The sequence below is a fragment of the Malus sylvestris genome, chromosome 17, assembly GCF_916048215.2.
Source record: "Malus sylvestris chromosome 17, drMalSylv7.2, whole genome shotgun sequence".
Taxonomy (NCBI): Eukaryota; Viridiplantae; Streptophyta; class Magnoliopsida; order Rosales; family Rosaceae; genus Malus; species Malus sylvestris.
Genome location: NC_062276.1, coordinates 23,832,433 through 23,839,327, shown reverse-complemented (window position 1 = coordinate 23,839,327; position 6,895 = coordinate 23,832,433).

Sequence of the window (6,895 nt, the reverse complement as noted above, 5' to 3'; positions counted from 1 at the left end):
GCAAAGGCAAAAAGAAAAAGATGTAAATCTGAAACAAACCTGACAACAAGGAAACATTATAACAGAATTTGACACTAAAATTTGAAATAAGTGATAATAAGCTTGGCTAAATTTATGATACATTTCTACACCCGAACTTCAGACAAATAACCCCATTGCTCAAAACGCCACTTGACATTCCTTTAAATGTAAACACATTACACTTTGAGATTCCTTTAAATGCAAATTCATTACACTGATTATAGGAAGCAAAACAAGCAGAAATTGTACCTTCCAGCAGAGATATATCGATCCACGTAATCAGTTGGGTACGGCAGATCATCGGCATCCCCTTCAATTTTCCTGCATTCCTTCAAGGGCTCCTTCTCCTTAGCCTTGGCAAGTTGGTGCAGCGATTGGTGTTTCGACTTCTACCGCCATAGCTCACTAAACCCTTCTGGGAAAAACCCCATAAGGGTAATTTTTCCCACCCGAACCTAACCCACTTGGTGTTACTGCTATTATTCCATTGACAAGTTTGAGATTCTGAGCTCCGTAAAGCATAGAAATCGCCATTATACGGTAATAGAACGAAAACCCACAAATTTAAACAGGTAAATTTACACTTTTTCTCACTGATTACTGGAAACTAAGGTGAAAAATGGCAGTGAGGATTGAAATTTACAGTGAAATGGGAACGCAAACAGCAAACACTGTGAATTCCTGGTAATTGGAATACTAGGAATTCATATATGTCAAAATTTGAGAAGGGAAATGATTGGGAAATTGGAAGGGCTTACCGACCCACGTATGTGTGTTGTGCGGAGACGAAGATTACAGGCAAATAGTGTACTTGTGTCAGTGTGTGACTCTCAGTTGAATGCGTACCACAAGTCGCGGCTCTACTGGTGGTGCACATCCCTATCAGGTAAAACGCCCAAAACGTCGACGGAGGGTGGAGCGGAGGAGAAGCAGATGGGTGGGTAGTGGCTGCTGTCTTCCTTCGTCTTTGTAATTCGTCTAACGGAGTGGGAGAGAAGAGCGAGACGGAGTGAGAGAGAGGGCGAGATGAGCGAGAAGGAAGAGAGAGACCAAGCGAGAGCAATTATAAGTAATTTGAGAAAAATTATAAAAAAAAGCGCAAAGTGTCGTGGCGCAAAGGTTATTTGCGCGACGTTTTGTGTTTAGCGTCGCGTAAACATACGTTGCGCGACGAAATTTGCTGCGTCGCGTAAGTTTCCGTCGCGCAAACATGTTTTTGTACTAGTGCAAAGTCGTGTACAGCCTTCTCATCAAAAATAAAAACTTTGTCATCATTGGGAATGTCATCCCCAAGCGGTTAAGTAAAACCATGTGAGGTCGTCATCGTACGTCTGATAAATAGAAGAATTCAGCGTAAGCGAATAAGAACTCAAGAACGAACCCACGCTGCATACATAAAGGTCTAGTTACCCATGACCTATCTAGGCTTCCTCACTTGAAGTTAAAAGTATAGGTATAGTAACCTACTATCTAAGCTCTGATACCACCAAAAATTATCATGCCCCGATCCAGACATACATTCAGGATCAACATATGATATTGGAACGTAGGGGTTGTAAAAAATACAAACAACAAATATTGAAACTAAAATTCAAGGTCAAGGAAGCTAGTGAGGTATCTTCCACAAAAATATACAACAAATATAACCAGCCTTCACTACTGTAAATCCATGTAGGCTCCCAAAAATGGTCAACCAAAAGAAATACAAAGAAAGGTACAAGGGTAACCTAATCACTCCAAGGACTTTGATTTCTGCTCTGCTATCTAAGAAGTACTTCATAATTACTAATCCCTAGCACTGGCATAATTGCCCTTACATCGTGGGAATGGTGTACTGGGTAAATCAACAACTCAGATAAGCTGTGGAGCTTGTGTGTGTGACAATAAAACATATGTGTTAATAATAATAACAAAAGGTATGTCGATCTCAATATAGAAACACCAATTATAAAATCATATTTTATAAAATCATAAACAATTCACTGAAAATCCCTTAGGCTAGACATCTATCGGTTTTTCTAAATCAAACCACAAAAGTTCTCAATTATGTATTTCATAAATACACAAAAAAAAAATAAGGTAACACTATACAGTTTAGCCAAAGCCTACAACTCCTAAGTCTCCGCATTCTAGACTAACTCAATGGAACCGAATAAGAATAGGGATTCTGGACTACTCAACAGAATCCAATAAAGATAAGGTTTCGGACCACTACACGAAACCAAAACAAAAAATGAATTTTGGACCACTCAATGGAATCCAACAAAGATAGGGTTTCAGATCACTCAACAGAACCAAAATGGGAAAAGGATTGCAAACCACTCAACGAAATCCAAATAGAAAACGATTCCAAAAGGAGGATGAGGGATTTCGGACTAACTCAAAGAAACAACTTAAAAAGAAGGATTTTAGACCACTCAACGAAATCCAAAAGGAGGAAGGTTCCAAACCAACTTAATGGAACTAAATAGAAAATGGGATTCCAGACAACTCAACAAAATTCAGTCGAATCAAGGTTCTGAACCACTTAACAAAACCCAAGCAGAACAAGTGTCTAGTCTAATCAATGGAACCGAGTAGAATTCTAGGAACCTAGTTTAAAATAGTTTAATAGAACTAGATAGGATACAAGTACGATGTCACAACTCCCCATAACCATGAGTTAACGGTCCTTGACTAACCTTCTCATTTCACAAACATTTCAAATATGCATAACAAACTACATTTCATAAAAATAGATCGATGACTAAATTTAAAAAATAATAATTGGTAAAAAACACATTTTGTAAACCCATGCCATTTCTACTAAGTATACTAACATGGGAATTTTCAGGGTAATAATTATGACCATGATTTTCTAGGGCCAGAGTAAAGTGGATCGAAATACAAGTATCTTAAAAGTTCAGTCATGGACTCAACAGCTTCAGCAATGGAGCTACATAAACAGAGCAGCGATGCCACCATCATCATGATCCAGAGCTATGGCCGAATTCCGCCGACTTCATTGAGATTGGCCATGCCTTTTCCGTAACATAGGAAACCTAATCCAGTAAGAAACTAGCCAAGTTTTCTATATCCTTACAGTCTTTACAGCCTAAGGGTTGGCATGTGTCACAAGTAATCATACTTCTAAGAGGATGAAACATTTACTCCTCTATATCCTCTGAGATTCTTTCAGCTTAATACGAATTTCACATCCTAAAAGGTCTCTGCCTCAACTGGTATAAATACACCCTTCTAAGGTTCATCCCTGGTAACGCAATTTTCGTACACTTATTCTCTTACCTACCACTTGAGTCTTGTATATTTGCTTACTAACTTGACCATCAAAGAGCCTTTTGCATGTTAAACGCATTTGTGCATTTTCTCCACACATAGTGGTGTGTGAATTTGTTCAAACAATTGGTGCTTTAATTGAGAGTTGAACTTGAGTTCCCCTTAACCAAACCACTCTACCACGATAATGGCTATTTTAAAGCAATGTCCCAGCACATTCATCTCCTCATAACACAACAATAATTATGGTGACGTAGATGTCTCCACTAAGGATCAAATCTAGAAAACCTTGATAGAGATCAATGCTTTTGTCAACAAACTTCAAAAAGCCTCACGCATAAAGGATGGTCTAAGCTTATTAACCTTGAATGGAATGTGAAGGCTCTCAGAGACATCATCTAACATTTTTAGAATCCACCAGCTAAGGCAACGCCCATTCTGACCCTAGCGTGAACTGCTAATCTAAACCTTTGTATGAAGCATTGTCGCATCACTCCTAGAACATTCGCAAAAGATACAAGAAATCTTAAGGATCTTCTAGAGTTCAAAGTCTGATGGAAAGACTAGTTCTCGACGTCAACAGCATTTATGGAGAATAAAAGTATCTGGGTAAAACCAAAAAAGAAAGAAAAAACAACAAGAGCGAAACCACCATGCATACCTTCAATGATACTCCGGCCAATCGCTTGGAACGGTGAAGCTTGCAGTTCAAGCGGAACTGTGCAACTATTTGGTGGTTTTCCATGTCATGGACTCATAATGCCATACTCAGTCAGAACTGACTTTACAAGATGAGATCAATCCCCTCATCCTCCTACTAACTACTCTGTTACCCCAAACCTGGCAGAGTAAACGAAATTAAATGAGATCAAGCATCAGCTCAATTTCACTTAATGGAAAGCAAGATTTGCAAAGGAAAATAGAGTTCTACCGCTCCCATGAACGAGTCAACATAACAAACACAATCAGAAGTTAACAGACAGGCTACAAAGAATTTGACCTAGACCTTGACCCCCAAATGACAACACTCCAGAGTCTAAAGTGGATGAAGATGTTGTCTACATAAGCCTCAATCTTGAAAAGCCGGATCGCAAAGCCAAAAGCAGATCTAAACTATTTGATCAAGGGAAAGAACAATTCACCAGATTCCTGCAAGCCAATAAAGAAGTTTTTGCTTGGTTCGCAAAAAACATGCCAAGGATTGACTTCTCAATAATTTTTCATCCTCGAAGTTGGTTTTCTAGCAAAAATGCAATCATGGGATAGAGTAAAGCAAGATCATCTAAGAAGAGATTGTTAAGCTCAAAGATACTAACTTCATTGTTGAAGTCCACCACCCAGACTAGCTAGCCAATGTGGTGCTTGTGCAAAGGAAAAATTAAAATTTGAGGTTATTGTGTGGACTTCAAAGATTTGAATAAAGCCTACCTCAAAGACCCTTATCTTGTGCCTTAGGTAGACTTGTTGATCGATGCCACAACGGGGCACGAGGTACATTTTAAGGTTATGCCTTTTGGGCTTAAAAACGTAGGAGTAACCTATCAGAGGATTGTCAACCCAATTTTCGAGGGAAAAATAGAGAATAATGGACGTATACATCGATGACATGAGGTTTTTGCTGCAATAACTGCATTGATTTGCTCATTGTCAATGGATTCCTACCAACATAAAAAGAGAGAAAAAGCAATAATAGTAAGTCATTGACACCAGAAAAACCTTTTCTTTAACAAGAAAGGTTGATGATTTGATCACCACAGTTTTTAATCAATAGAGCCCTAACATAACGACGCCAATTCAAAAATGTTGTGCAAATTGGGAACACTTGGAGGTGTTAAATCTTTCAACCTAGATGAGAAATCCCTAAGCCTCATCCCACACATTAATGGATGCCTCTAATTTCTATGAGTGAGTAAGAGCTATGACCATTTCATTTTGCATCCAGGAAAAACCATGGGACTAAAACTCCTATTAAGTTCATCCTAAAGCTTCATTGGAGCTTTCACATTGAGTTTTTTACATCAGTTTACAAATTTTAATGACCAAAGTCTCTCTTTTTTGTCTATTGTTATTAGTTAGGTGTTGTTTGGGATTGTTTTTGAAATGGCTAAAAGCATTTTACGAATTCAAAAGTGTTGTTATTAGTTGTAGAAACGCGATCTACAGAAATACCATCTTACTCACTTCCAAGAGCCTTTCAACCTACTCTAGAAGTACAACATGAAGCTCAATCCAGAAAAGTGCACTTTTGGAGTAGCATCATGAAATTACTTAGGTTACTTAGTTACAAAGCGTGGAATCAAAGCTAATCCAAACCAGATCATGGAAAAGAAGTCACCTCGCATCGTAAACGAAATCTAGAGTTTGACTAGAAGGGCAGCTGCTTTTAGTCGTTTTCTTCAAATGGAACCCTTCATTACTGCAATAAATAAAAAAAATGAATGTGAGGAAGCTTTCATAAAATTGAAGGGGCACATGTCCAATCCACCATTCTTATCCAAACCAGTGGATGGGGAGGAATTGTACTTATACTTGGAAGTGTCGGACTGCACAGTTAGTGCGACTCTAATTCGAGACGACTCGGGGTAGCATAAGCCGGTATACTACATGTGTAAAGCTCTTCTCGAACCCAAGACTAGAGATCCAAAGATGGAAAAGCTTATTCTTCCATTAGTGACAACAGCCAAGAAGGTTTGGTTGTACTTTCAATCATTATGAGTTGTGTACATGACCAAATACCCACTCTGATACATCCTACTAGTCTAGATAAATTGTCTAGATTCACTAAATGGGTTATCAAACTGGGGCAACACGAAATCGTTTATCGATCGAAAACTTCAATCAGAGCCTAAGTGCATGTGGACTTCGTAGCAGAATTTACCCCTTCACATATTCGCAGAAAACACTCAAGAATCCTCATCCTTGGAAACTCTATATGGACAGATCATCAACCTTGAATGAAACAGGGGTAGGAATGGTCTTGATCACGTCGAATAGATACATACTCGAGCATGCCTTAAACCTCATATTACAGGCAAGCAACAATGAGACAAAGTATGACTTACTACTCTCCGGCCTTAGGGTAGCAATAGAGTTCCAAGTCAAAGAGCTTTCAATCCATTGTGATTCAATGTTGATCGTCAACCAAGTCAAGGTAGACTACGCTACTCACAATCCAAGGCATTACTTGACTAAGTCCAAGGCATTACTCGAAGGATTTGAAAAATACAAGATCCAAGAAATTCTAAAGAATAAGAATGGCCATACCATTGCATTAACAATCATCACATCCATCATGGATTACTCACTCGAATGGACAATCCCTTTCGAGTACCTTACCGCCCTAAGCATTCATAAACCAGAGCTACAAATAGTTGTTACTATCAGTATAAGAGAGAACTAGATGGACAAGATCATAGGTTACATCCAAGCTTGCGAGAAATGTCTGAGGTAAGTGCCAATAAACCATCAACATGTGGAGGAACTTAGCACTTTGACTAGGGCATGGCTTTTCATACAATAGGGCATTAATCTTGTCAATCCATGAAAGACAACAATATGAAACAAGGAAGCACCAATAAACCGTCAACATGTGGAGGAA